The sequence below is a fragment of the Rana temporaria genome, chromosome 5 (genome assembly GCF_905171775.1).
Source record: "Rana temporaria chromosome 5, aRanTem1.1, whole genome shotgun sequence".
In the NCBI taxonomy this organism is placed as follows: domain Eukaryota; kingdom Metazoa; phylum Chordata; class Amphibia; order Anura; family Ranidae; genus Rana; species Rana temporaria.
In genome coordinates, this window is record NC_053493.1 from 4822462 (window position 1) to 4837755 (window position 15294).

The window sequence follows — 15294 nt, forward strand, 5'->3', positions numbered from 1 at the left end:
AACGGCGCGGCTATTTGTTTATAGTCGCGATCGCTCCCCGGAGCTGAAGCACGGGGAGAGCCTTATGTAAATGCAGCTTCACTGTGGTGGCGCATCGATCCCTTTTATAGGGAGACTCGATGATGTCAGTCCTACAGCCACCCCCCTACAGTTAAAAACACTGAACACTAAATGTTACAGCGCCCCCTGTGTTTAACTCCCAAACTGCAACTGTCATTTTCACAATAAACAGTGCAATTTAAATGCATTTTTTGCTTTGAAAATGACAATGGTCCCAAAAATGTGTCAAAATTGTCCGGTGTCTGCCATAATGTCGCAGTCACGAAAAAAATCGCTGATCGCCGCCATTAGTAGTAAAAAAAAAAATTCAATAAAACTATCCCCTATTTTGTAAATGCTATAAATTTTGCGCAAAGCAACCAATAAACGATTATTTTTTTTACCAAAAATAGGTAGAATACGTATCGGCCTAAACTGAGGGAAATTTTTTTTTTTTAGGTTTTTGGGGGATATTTATTATAGTAAAAAATATTGCATTTTTTTTTTCCCAAATTGTCGCTCTATTTTTGTTTATAGCGCAAAAAATAAAAACCGCCGAGGTGATCAAATACCACCAAAAGAAAGCTATTTGTGGGGGAAAAAAAGGACGCCAATTTTGTTTGGAGCCATGTCGCACGACCGCGCAATTGTCTGTTAAAGCGACGCAGTCCCGAACTGTAAAAACCCCTTGGGTCTTTAGGCAGCATATTGGTCCGGGGCTTAAGTGGTTAAAAACCTGCAGGTCATATTTGCAGCCACAAAATACTTACTAGCTGTGCGCAAATAATCCCACAACATGGACACTGACCTACCAGAAGTATTAAAGGGGAGTTCCAGTCATTTTAATTTTTATTAAGTCAGCAGCCAAAAAAAAGTGTATCTGGTGGCTTTTAATAAACATACTCTCCTGCTCCACGTGCCAGCGATGTGCCGGTCAGGGCTCCCACTGCGCATGCGTGAGCGCCACCTGATTGGACAGGTGATCGCCTGGGACCTGTCGCATGTCCTAGGCGATCGCCTACAGGGAGGGGCTGCCAAAAGGCGGTTAGACTATTTGCCTTTGCAGCCCCTCGGCAGAAGGAGGAAATGGGACAGGAAGTCCCCCCCCCCCCCCCAAAAAAAAATTACATGCCAAATGTGGCATGTAAGGGGTGGATTAAGCGGAAGTTCCAATTTTGGGTGGAACTCCGCTTTAAGTGGAAAAACTGAAGTAAGTGTCGGCCATTACAAGCCCCAAGAATTAGGCCACAGGTGTTCACCGGACAGCAAACAACTTTGTATTCTGTGGCTGGTGGTACATTAGGCATTCACTGGATACAGAAGTAAGTGTCGGCCATTACAGGCCCCAACCAATCCATTGAAAATATCACATTTGACCACTAGATGGAGCTACGTTGTATAAGAACTGCCTATGATACTTTGCTCCATCTAGTGGCCAGAGTTGGCATTTTCCATTTCAAACAAAGAATTTGAATATCCATTTGACCATCGAACGTGTACATTTCTTGATCCTGTCGTAAATGTAATCCCTTTTTTGATCCTGCTATAAATCCAATCCCTCCTATTTTTTTTTTTTTTTTTTTACCATGCTTTAAATTTCAATCCCCTTTTTTTTTGATCCTGCCATTACTCTTGACCTTACACTGTTACTTCCACAGAGTATTTTCCTTGAACCTTCCTCTAGGAATACATTTCTCTCTTGGAATTATAAGATCCCAACATCTCATGGAGAATTTTTTTTTTTTTTTCTACAAATTTCTTTTTTAGGCTCAACAAAATATTTTTTTATATATATTGTCTTCCTTTCCCCCTTCTCTTGTTGGCTAAAAAACGGGTGTGTAGTCATCGACCAATGAGACTGGAGGAAGTTCTGGATGAAAACACGGGATCAGAAATACATCCCAGAGCAGAATGGACAGAAGAGCCAACGCGTTTCACACCATCAATCAGTGCTGGGGCTCCATTCACACAAATGCGTTTTTATGTATTTTGCAGGGACATTTTTTTAACATGGGTTTCTATGGAAGACGTTCACACCAATGCTCTTTTTGTGCCTCTGCATTTTTTGGAAAGGGGCGGGGTTTTTCCCCCGCAAAAAAGCAGCGTTTTGCATGTAATAGAATTCAATGGACCCAAATCCACAACACAAGTACTGCGATTTTTTTTTTTTATTTATTTTTTTTTTTCTTCATAACCTGTTTTTATAGCTGGTTGTTAAAGGAAATGTAAAAAAAATTAAAACTGCCGGCTAAAAAAAAATAATTTATACACAAATCGCGGTAACTTGTGGCAAAAAAATGCAGCAAGCACTTTTTTTTTTTTTTTTAAAACCATACTTTTATCTCTTTTTTCGTTTAATTTTTTTAGCCGGCAATTTAATTGTTTTTACATTTCCTTTAACAACCAGCTATAAACAGGATGTACAAAAAAAAACGCAAATCATGGCAAAAATGCAGCAATAATTTTATGTGCGATTTGCTTTTTTTTTTTTTTTCCTTCTTACTTTTTTTTATAACCGGCAATTTTTTTTGTGTTCCATTTGCTTTAACAGCCAGCTATAAACAGGTTAACAAACGCAAATCGTGGTAAAAACGCGGTACTTGTGTTTTGGATGTGGGTTTATTGAATTCTATTACATGCAAAATGCTGCTTTTTTTGCGGGGGGGAAAAAAAAACCTCGCTGACCCTTTCCAAAATGCAGAGGCACAAAACGCATTGATGTGAACGTCTTCCATAGGAAACCATGTTAAAAAATGTCCCTGCACAATGCATCAAAAAAATGCATTTGTGTGAATGGAGCCTCAGCGCTGATTGATGTGAAACGCGTCGGCTCTTCTGGCCATTCTGCTGTGGGATGTATTTTTGATCCTGTTTGCCTTTTTTTTATATATATAAAAAAAAAAATATTTTTGGAGTGTGGCCGTCCAGCACTTCCTCCAGTCTCATTGGTCGGTGACTACACACCTGGTTTAGCCAACAAGAGAAAGGGGAGGAAAGGAAGACCATATATAAAAAAATATTTTGCTATATCTGTTTCAAACCAACAACCAAGTCCAGTGGTGTAATTAGGCCTGACTTGTGCACCCCCCTAATTTAAATATAACACACCCCTTCCTGTCAAGACCACGCCCCTTTCTGTTTAAGACCCACCCTAAAAAAAAAATCAAGTGGGGACACTAGTTCTGAGGGCTGAGTGGGGGAGAAGCAATGGATTCCCTTTAGTTGCATAAATTTCTTCTCACTTCCTGTGTGGTTATGGGGCAGAAAGTGAAGGGGAAATCTCTGCAATGGGACGGGGATGGTAAAAAAAAAACAGGGGCTATAACCCTCCCTCTTTCCAAAATGAAAAATAAAGTGTTGCCTATAGTTCTACTTTAAGCACAAGTTTCTGATAATTTTATGGAGAGGACTACAGTTGCAGAACGCCGGCCTCCTGCATACCAGAAGCAGTGCGGCTGCTTTATGGGGGATCTAGACTAATTTGCCTCTCAGCCCAGTCCGCCCCGTATGACTGCCGCTACACTAACAGTGTAGCGCAAGCCGGCGGGGACTCTTTCCATGCTGCCCTGGGCCTTGTTACAGCGCTGACTAAGGCTATTGCTGAAATGCGTCGGCCACATAAATGACACTTCAAGGGATCACAGTCTTGCTGACTCTTCTTACTACTGTTGCAAAGTGGCTGTCTTTTTTTTTTTTGTGGCCGGGGAAGAAGCTAATAAAGCGCAACTTGTGCAATGGAGGGCCGGTCAGGTGACACCCGGCATGCCAGATTTGATGCTACAGTGTTGAGTTGAATTAAGTGGCATCTTGATATAGCGCAGTCATTTACTAGGGATGAGCCGAACACCCCCTCCCCCCCCCCCCTGTTTGGTTCGCACCAGAAATTGCGAACACACCAAACGTTGGTGTGAACTTTAGAACCCTATTAAAGTCTATGGGACTTGAACATTTGAAATCTAAAGTGTTAATTTTAAAGGTTCATATGTAAGTTATTGTCCTAAAATGTGTTTGGGGATCCGGGTCCTGCCCCAGGGGACATGTATCAATGAATTTTTTTTTTTTTTTTTTAAACGGACGTTTTTTTGGGAGTAGTGAATTAAATGCTAAAAGTGAAATATTCCTTTTAATTTCGTACCTGGGGGGGGGGGGGGGGGGGTGTAAAGTTAGCATGTGAAATAGCGCATTTTTCCTGTACATAGAACTGTCCCTGCACAAAGTGTCATTTCTGAAGAAAAAAAAGACATTTAAAACTGACTTGCGGCTATAATGAATTGTCGACTCTGGCGATTAAGAGAATTTTTTCATAAAAAATAAAAATAAAAAAAATAGCGTGGCGGTCCCCCCAAATTCAATTGCCAGGCCCTTCAGGTCTGGAATGGATATTAAGGGGAACCCCGCCGTCAATTAAAAAAAAAATGACGTGGGGTTCCCCCAAATATCAATTCCAGACCCTTCAGGTCTGGTGTGGATTTTAAGGAGAACTCCACCCCAAATAAAAAAAAATGGCGTGGAGTTCCCCCAAAAATCCACACCAGACCCCTTATCCGAGCACATTAACCTGGCTGCAGAAAAGAGGGGGGACAGAGTGCGGCCCCCCCCCCTCTCCTGAACCGTACCAGACCACATGCCCTCAACATGGGGAGGATGTCCCCATGTTGATGGGGACAAGGGCCTCATCCCCACAACCCTTGCCCAGTGGTTGTGGGGGCTTATGAGAATCTGGAAGACCCCTTTAACAAAGGGGACCCCCAGATTCTGGCCTCCCTATGTGAATTGGTAATGGGGTACATTGTACCCCTACCATTTCACGAAGGAAGTGTAAATAGTTGGAAAAAACACACACTGTAGAAAAAAGTCCTTTATTAATAAAAAAAAAAATTAAAAAAAATCCAGCGGTGGTAATCTACTCTCGGTCCCGGCTCCAACGTTGTCTGTATCCAGCGACGGGTGATCTCCGGTCCAGCGATGAGAAGATCCATCCATCCAGAGCGCAGCATCGCCGAACTCCTCTCTCCGCTGGACACAGCCCAGCGAATGACGCGGCTGAAGCTGTGACATTTCTTATATAGGGGAGGGCGGGCCACCCGTCACGTGACTCTGCCCCCTCTGATGCACCCTCTGCTACGTCACTGGGGAAGCCCAGTCTTCCCCCTTGCGTCAGAGGGGGCGGGGTCACGTGACGGGTGGCCCCGCCTTCCCTATATAAGAAATGTCACAGCTTCAGCCGCGTCATTCGCTGGGCTGTGTCCAGCGGAGAGAAGAGGTCGGCGTGGCTGCGCTCTGGATGGATGGATCTGCTCATCGCTGGACTGGAGATCACCCGTCGCTGGATACAGACAACGTTGGAGCAGGTAGCCGGGAAAGAGTGGATTACCACTGCTGGATTATTTTTTTTTTTATTATTAATAAAGGACTTTTTTCTACGGTGTGTGTGTGTGTGTTTTTTCCAACTATTTACACTTCCTTCATGAAATGGTAGGGGTACAATGTACCCCCTTACCAATTCACATAGGGGGGGGGCAGGATCTGGGGGTCCCCTTTGTTAAAGGGGTCTTCCAGATTCTGATAAGCCCCCCGCCCGCAGACCCCCACAACCACCGGGCAAGGGTTGTGGGAATGAGGCCCTTGTCCCCATCAACATGGGGGACATCCTCCCCATGTTGAGGGAATGTGGCCTGGTACGGTTCAGGAGAGGGGGGGGGACATCCCCCCTCTTTTCTGCGGCCGGCCAGGTTAACGTGTTTGGATAAGGGGTCTGGTGTGTATTTTCGGGGCAACTCCACGCCATTTTTTTTTAAATTGACGGCGGGGTTCCCCTTAAAATCCACACCAGACCTGAAGGGCCTGGTAATGGAATTTGGGGGGACCCCCACGCTATTTTTTTTTTATGAATGAATTCTCTCCAGAGCCGACAATTCATTAGAGCCGCAAAACCGGTTTTAAAAGACTTTTTTTCTTTCAGAAATGACACTTTGTGCAGGGACAGTTCTATGTACGGGAAACATGCGCTTTTTCACATGCTGACTTTACACCCCCCCCCTAGGTACGAAATTTAATGGAATATTTCACTTTTATTGTTTCACTTTTAGCATTATTAAAATCACTGCTCTCGAAAAAATGGCCGTTTTAAAAAAAAAAAAAAAAAAAAAAAAATTGCATTGATACATGTTTCCTTGAACAGGACCCGGGTCCCCAAACACTTTTTAGGACAATAACTTGCAAATTAGCCTTTAACCACTTCCAGACCTTAGGTGTTTTTCAGATTCGGTGTTTGCAAGACTAAAACATTTTTTTCTGCTAGAAAATTACTTAAAACCCCCAAACATTATATATTTTTTTTTTTCTAACACCCTAGAGAATAAAATAGTGGTCATTCCAATACTTTTTGTCACACCGTATTTGCGCAGCGGTCTTACAAGCGCACTTTTTTTTGGAAAAAATTCACTTTTTTGAATTAAAAAATAAGACAACAATAAATTTGGCCCAATTGTTTTATATATTTTGAAAGATAATGTTACGCCGAGTAAAATGATGCCCAACATGTCACGCTTAAAAATTGCGCCCGCTCGTGGCATGGCGTCAAACTTTTACCCTTAAAAATCTTGATAGGCGACGTTTAAAAAATTCTACAGGTTGCATTTTTTGAGTTACAGAGTAGGCCTAAGGCTAAAATTATTGCTCTCGCTCTAACGATCGCGGCGATACCTCACTTGTGTGGTTTGAATACCGTTTTCATATGTCGGCGCTACTCGCGTATGCGTTCGCTTCTACGCGCGAGCTCGTCGGGACGGGGCGCTTTAAAAAAATTTTTTTTTGCTTTTCGCATTTATTTTTATTTATTTTAGAATTTTTAAAACAAAAAAAAAAAAAAAAAAAAAAAATTATCACTTTTATTCCTATTACAAGGAATGTAAACATCCCTTGTAATAGAAAAAAGCATGACAGGTCCTCTTAAATATGAGATCTGGGGTCAAAAAGACCTCAGATCTCATATTTGGGCTTAAATGCAAAAAATAGAAAAAAAATAAAAAATGTCATTTTTTCAAATGACCAAAAAAAAAATTTGTCTCTTTAAGAGGCTGGGCGGGACTGACGTTTTGACGTCACTTCCGCCCAGCCGAGCTATGGGGACGGGCGAAGGAGATTTTTCCTTCAGTCCTGTCCCCGCTCACCAGCCGACAGCATCCGATCGCCTCCGCCGCTACCGACGGCTCCGGTAAGCGGCGGAGGGCACGGGAGAGCGGCGGGAGGGGGGGGCCCCTCTCCCGCCACCGATAACGGCGATCTCGCGGTGAATCCGCCGCGGAGACCGCCATTATCGGATTCCAGACCGCGCACCCTAAAGATGGATACCTCGGTTGTGACAGCAGCTGCTGCCGTTACCGAGATATCCGTCTTTAAAAATAGGACGTACATCGTCGTGCGCAGGTCTGGAAGTGGTTAAAAATAGCACTTTAGATTTCTCCCATAGACTTTAACAGGGTGTTCTGCGGCTTTTCGAATTTGCCGCGAACACCCCTAATTGTTCGCCGAACAGGCAATGTTCGAGTCAAACATGAGTTCGACTCGAACTTGAAGCTCATCCCTATCATTTACCCCGTAGGGTCCCGACGCGCTTGAAGTGGGCTGAGGAGGATATCTCAGTAGGGTTGATTCCATAAAGTATTTGCACAGCCAATCGCCCAATAAAAGGGCGCGTACATTTTTTCTGTGCAAAAAGGGTGCAAAAACAAATGTAAATATGCTACATCTTGTGCTGTTTCGAATAGAAGATTCTGCGTTTGGCCACTAGATGGAGCCTAACTAGTGTGGGGAAATTCCTATGATACTTAGCGCCACCTGGTGGCCACATTTTCCATTTAAAATGAATGGAGGACTTTTGGTATTGACTTGTGTCCTCGGGATTGGGTGAAGGTGTCCCCATGACTAAGCTCCAGGGGGCGGAGTGGAACATGTCGGGGGCGTGGCCTGGTCGGAGTCCGGGCTGAGGCTGCCACTCCGTTCATTGCAGCAGGACATCAAAGATGTGTGACTTCCAGGGGGTCACCCTTCCTTCCTTGAATCTCCGCACTTCCTGTTTGCCAGATTATTGTTCTCTTTCCAGCCGATAACATCCTCCTTTGTGTGCCTGCAACTGTCCTTATCTCCACTACCCCTCGTTACCGACCTCTGGCTTGTTCCTCCACTACCCTTCTGCTTAAGCCCAACCTTCAACTATTGGTTACTGACCTTTGGCTTGTTCCTTGTCCAAGCTTCTGCTTGAGCCCAACCTACAACATCGAGTTTGCGGGGCCCACGGTCACAGAGAGCGTTGCGTTCTGTCCCATCCAGCACCACCATCTTTCCTTGGCGTTCTGTCCCATCCAGCACCACCATCTTTCCTCGGCGTTCTGTCCCATCCAGCGCCACCATCTTTCCTTGGTCTTCTGTCCCATCCAGCACCACCATCTTTCCTTGGTCTTCTGTCCCATCCAGCACCACCATCTTTCCTTGGTGTTCTGTCCCATCCAGCACCACCATCTTTCCTTGGTGTTCTGTCCCATCCAGCACCACCATCTTTCCTTGGTGTTCTGTCCCATCCAGCACCACCATCTTTCCTTGGTGTTCTGTCCCATCCAGCACCACCATCTTTCCTTGGTGTTCTGTCCCATCCAGCACCACCATCTTTCCTTGGTGTTCTGTCCCATCCAGCACCACCATCTTTCCTTGGTGTTCTGTCCCATCCAGCACCACCATCTTTCCTTGGTGTTCTGTCCCATCCAGCACCACCATCTTTCCTTGGTGTTCTGTCCCATCCAGCACCACCATCTTTCCTTGGTGTTCTGTCCCATCCAGCACCACCATCTTTCCTTGGTGTTCTGTCCCATCCAGCACCACCATCTTTCCTTGGTGTTCTGTCCCATCCAGCACCACCATCTTTCCTTGGTGTTCTGTCCCATCCAGCACCACCATCTTTCCTTGGTGTTCTGTCCCATCCAGCACCACCATCTTTCCTCGGCGTTCTGTCCCATCCAGCACCACCATCTTTCCTTGATCTTCTGTCCCATCCAACACCACCATCTTTCCTTGATCTTCTGTCCCACCCAGCACCACCATCTTTCCTTGGCGTTCTGTCCAATCCAACACCACCATCTTTCCTTGGTCTTCTGTCCCATCTATCACCACCATCTTTCCTTGGTCTTCTGTACCATCCAGCGCCATCATCTTTCCTTGGCGTTCTGTCCCACCCAGCGCCACCATCTTTCCATGGTCTTCTGTCCCATCCAGCGCCACCATCTTTCCATGGTCTTCTGTCCCATCCAGCGCCACCATCTTTCCATGGTCTTCTGTCCCATCCAGCGCCACCATCTTTCCATGGTCTTCTGTCCCATCCAGCGCCACCATCTTTCCTTTGCGTTCTGTCCCATCCAGCGCCACCATCTTTCCTTTGTGTTCTGTCCCATCCAGCGCCACCATCTTTCCTTTGCGTTCTGTCCCATCCAGCGCCACCATCTTTCCTTTGCGTTCTGTCCCATCCAGCGCCACCATCTTTCCTTGGCGTTCTGTCCCATCCAGCGCCACCATCTTTCCTTGGCGTTTTGTCCCATCCAGCACCACCATCTTTCCTTGACGTTCTGTCCCATCCAGCACCACCATCTTTCCTTGACGTTCTGTCCCATCCAGCACCACCATCTTTCCTTGACGTTCTGTCCCATCCAGCACCACCATCTTTCCTTGGCGTTCTGTCCCATCCAGCACCACCATCTTTCCTTGGCGTTCTGTCCCATCCAGCACCACCATCTTTCCTTGGCGTTCTGTCCCATCCAGCACCACCATCTTTCCTTGGTCGTCTGTCCCATCCAGCACCACCATCTTTCCTTGGTCGGTGGAGGGGGCAAGTTAATCATAAAAATAAATAAATGGTGAATGTTATATTTCAAATGCCTTGACACACCTCCTTAAACCCAGTTTGAAGGAACAATGTGACCACCTGCTGACTCGGCACCATCCACAGGCAGCTTAACTCTTCAAGAAGAACCAGAAGTTGACACAGTTTTACTTCAGCCAATTGCAGAACAGAGGATGTTTTTCCAGTCGTTGGAAGTGTAAGAAGACAATAATTTGATTTAATGACTGAGGCAACATGAGGGAGGGTCTAGCTAAGACTGAACTGACTGGCACAAAACAGGAGGGGAGAACAAAGGCCGATACCAAAACCACATTAGTAAACAAGCTGCAGTGGCCCGAGACTGCCACTAGATGTCACCATACTACAAGAAATTATAACCTCACACAGTTCATTACCAGACATAAGAAAATCTATGAACAGTAAATAAAAACTTTTTTGTTTGTGTTTTCATTTCATTTGCTGTGTTGGTTGTAGGTCTGCACACAATTTGGCTCTTGGGCCTGGGCTAAAACTTGCAGCCAGGGGGCAGTAAAAAAAAAAAAAAGGAGGTTGAATCACGATGACACATCACTTCCCAGCTGTCTGTCAAACGCACTCTGAAAAGTGACCCACCACAGATTGCTTCTCAGAGGGATGACTGCCGTCAGTGTAAATGAGTCCTTAGCATGTTAATGTACTGCAAAGCATCCCTCAGATATATCTCAGAACTAGTTCACGTGGGCGGCTGGTAAAAGCAGGAGGCTGAGCTGTGGTTTTACTGCCCCCTGATGGCCCACCGAAGTAAAGCAAGGCAGGGTTGCACCCATGCTGTGGCTGCGGATGCTTTGCTCTGTGACCGTGGCAAAAGTTAAAAGGCATGCCACATTCAGAAGGCGGTGCCGCCACTGGGTCTGCGATTGAAACCGCGTGCAATTCATGCAGTTGGGGGCCATGGTTGGGCATTTCAGGGGTTAAATCAGGCGGCGAGGTGACATGGCAAACGCCCTCTGAATCTATCTGCTGCAAATCTCTTTTCAGAGGGGTGGTAGAATAGTCACATGAATGAACGAGCCCATAACCACTTGTGGATTGCCCGCCCGCCCACAATGTACCGTCCATGGGCGGCCCGTACAGGCACTGTGATGTACTACTATATCCAGGAGGCAGTGGCGGCCGGTGCTCAAAATTTTTGGGGGCGCAAACAAACTGAAAAATACAAAAAAAACATCAATGGCAGCCACTGTGCCCATCAAATGCCATCACTGTGCCCATCAATTTCAGCCACTGTGCCCATCAAATGCCATCACCGTGCCCATCAATTGCAGCCACTGTGCCCATCAAATGCCATCACTGTGCCCATCAATTGCAGCCATTGTGCCCATCAAATGCCACCACTGTGCCCATCAATTGCAGCGATTGTGCCCATCAAATGCCACCACTGTGCCCATCAATTGCAGCCACTGTGCCATTAAATGCCACCACTGTGCCCATCAAACGCAACCACTGTGCCCATCAAACCCAGCCACTGTGCCCATCAAACGCAGCCACTGTGCCCATCAATTGCAGCCGCTGTGCCATCAAATGCCGCCACTGTGCCCATCAATTGCAGCCATTGTGCCCATCAAATGCCGCCACTGTGCCCATCAATTGCAGCCACTGTGCCCATCAAATGCCACCACTGTGCCCATCAATTGCAGCCACTGTGCCCATCAATTGCAGCCACTGTGCCCATCAAATGCTGCCACTACGCCAATCAAACACCGCTACTGTGCCATTAAATGCCACCACTGTGCCCATCAAACACAGTCACTGTGCCATTAAATGCAGCCACTCTGCCCATCAAACCCAGCCACTGTGCCCATCAAATGCAGCCACTGTGCCCATCAAACGCAGCCACTGTGCCCATCCATTGCAGCCACTGTGTCAAATGCAGCCACTGTGCCCATCAAACGCAACCACTGTACCTATTAATTGCTGCCACTGTGACCCTCCCGTTCACCCCAGTGTTTGCAGTTCCAGAAAAAAAAAGTAGACCATGCTGCATTTTCCCTGCACTGGATTGGACTGGAACGCACCAAAACGCACCAAAAACACACTGGAACACACCAAAAACACACCAAAACCACACTGGAATGCACCAAAACCACACTGGAACACACCAAAAACACACCAAAAACACACTGGAACACAGCAAAAACACACTGGAACGCACCAAAAACACACTGGAACGCACCAAAAACACACTGGAACGCACCAAAAACACACTGGAACACACCAAAAACACACTGGAACGCACCAAAAACACACTGGAACACACCACAAAACACACTGGAACGCACCAAAAATGAACTGGAACGCACCACAAAACACACTGGAACACACCAAAAACACACTGGAACGCACCAAAAATGAACTGGAACGCACCAAAAACACACTGGAACACAGCAAAAACACACTGGAACGCACCAAAAACACACTGGAACACACCACAAAACACACTGGAACGCACCAAAAATGAACTGGAACACACATGTCCTTAGTTGACGTTACGAAAAAAGAGGCAGGGGAAGTGCACTGGACTGCATCAAAAACGCACCTGGAACGCATCAAAAACACGCATGCAGAAAAGCACCTGGAAGCACCCAGACTGTGTTTTCATGGCCAGTTCACACCACATGCAGTCCAGTGCCTTTTCTTTCTGCATCAAAAACGCATGGGAAGCAGATTATATGGTTTTCAATGGCATCGCTCACACCAGGGCTTGCAGGGTGTTCCAGTTTCAGAAAAAACTGTAGAACATTCTGCATTTCTCCTGCACTGGAATGTACCGGAACGCTGTAAAACGCACCAAAAACGCACATGTCCTTATTTAACCACTTAAGGACCGCCTCCTGCACATTTACGTCGGCAGAATGGCACGGCTGGGCACAGGCAGGTACAGGTACGTGCTGTGCTATTGTCCAGCCGTGGGTCGCGGGCGCGCAACCTTTTCTGAAGCTCCGGGACCGCGGGACCCGCAAACCCGATCGCCACTGGAGTCCCGTGATCGGTCCCCGGAGCTGAAGAACGGGGAGACCTGTGTGTAAACGCACCATCCCCGTTCTTCACTGTGGCGCCGTCATCGATCGTCTGTTCCCTTTTATAGAGAGACACAATCAATGACGTCACACCTACAGCCACACCCCCCTACAGTTGTAAAAACACACATAACCCCCTCAGCGCCCCCTTGTGGTTAACTCCTGAACTGCAATTGTAATTTTCACAATAATCAGTGCATTTTTAATGCATTTTTCGCTGTGAAAATGACAATGGTCCCAAAAATGTGTCAAAATTGTCCGAAGTGTCCGCCATAATGTCGCAGTCATGAAAAAAATCGCTGATCGCCGCCATTAGTAGTAAAAAAAAAAATATATATATAAAAATGCAATAAAACTATCCCCTATTTTGTAAACACTATAAATTTTGCGCAAACCAACCGATAAACGCTTATTGCGATTTTTTTTACCAAAAATATGTAGAAGAATACGTAAACTGCGTAATGTTTTTTTATATATTTTTGGGGGATATTTATTACAGCAAAAAGTAAAAAATATTTAATTTTTTTCAAAATTGTCGCTCTATTTTTGTTTATAGCGCAAAAAAATAAAAACCGCAGAGGTGATCAAATACCACCAAAAGAAAGCTCTATTTGTGGGGGAAAAAGGACGCCAATTTTGTTTGGGAGCCACGTCGCACAACCGCGCAATTGTCAGTTAAAGCGACGCAGTGCCGAATCGCAAAAACTGGCCTGGTCCTTTACCTGCATTTTGGTCCGGGTCTTAAGTGGTTAAGGTTCAGAAAAAAAGAGGGGGAAAAATGCACTGGAATGCATCAAAAACGCGCATGCAGAATAGCATCTGGAACGCATCCGGACTGCGTTTCTATGGGGTGAATGGGCTCTTACGGCTGCGATGTCAGAGATCGGATGCGATTCGCACCGCACTGCAGAGAAAATCACATGCGATCTCTGTGCGGTGCTATTTCAGCCATGAAGATCGTATGGCTGAATTTGCATCAAACTCGCACAGGACCCTTTTTTTTTGGCCGCAGCAGAATTGGATCACACCCAATGCGATCCGATTCCTGTCCGGGTTTGCAGGTCGCATTGCGATATGCGAACTGATTTTGGGGGTGTCATTAAGACTGACACTCCCCAGCAGTTTGCATAGAGCAGTGTGAACCGCCGCCGGGAGACGTGCGATGCGGGAACCCGCAGTGGATTCGCAGGGTTTCCGCATCGCAGCAGTGTGTCCCCCCGGCCCTTAATAAGGACAGTGCGTTTTTGGTGCGTTTTACAACGTTCCAGTCCAGTGCAGGGAAAAAACGCAGCACCTTCTACTTTTTTTTTTGTGGAACTGGAAGGTACGGGTGTGTACTGCAGCGTAAATCATGCAAAGAAAAAAACCGCACGAACATTTGTCCGATAGTCTTATCGTGTGTACGGGGCATAAGGCTCTGTTTCCATTACTGCGAGTTGCTGTGCGACTTGACACGTGTAAAGTTGCATGACAAGTCAAAACCCACGCATTTCAATGGTCCCCGTTCTAATTGGTGCGACTCAAGCCACAGCGACGCCAAAATCAGGTCCTTGCACTACTTTGTTCTGACTTCAGTGCGACTTTAACCGGTCCCATGACATTGCATCAAAAATCGCATTGTAAATCGCGTGACGCGGGGTTGCAATAGTGGAAACAGAGCCTAAGGGTCCCCATTTACACCCGAGGGTAGCGTTTTTAGGCAGAAAGTCGCTTGTTTTTTTTTTTTTTGCCGCGATCATGTACAGGTCAAAAGGTCACCAAAGTAAAAAAGCACAATGGTGCGATTTGGGGACCCTGCAAATCCGCTGCGTCTTCCCACATCGCCTCCGAGTCGCATGGCAGGTCACACTGCCATATGCGAACTGCAGGGGAGTGTCATACAACGTTAAGGACACCTCCCCCCCCCATTTCAGCTCGCATATCGCACTGCAAACTGTCAGTTCGGACATCGAATCGAATCGCATAGGTGTGAACACTCATGCGATTTGATTCTGGTGCGGGCCAGAAAAAAAAAAGGGCCCTGCGTGAGTTCGGTCCGAATGCGATGCGAAATCAGCCGTACCCTCTGTATGGCTGAAATTGCGTTGCATGGACGTCGCATGTGATTCGCTCTGCAGTGTGGTTCGAATCACATGCGATTTTACACCACACAGCATTAACAACACCCCCCCATTTCAGCTCGCACATCGCACTGCGAACTGAAAGCTCGGACATCGAATCGGATCGCATAGGTGTGAACGCTCATGCGATTTGATTCTGCTGCGGACCAACGGAAAAAAAAGGGGGCCCTGCGCGAGTTTCGGTCTGATT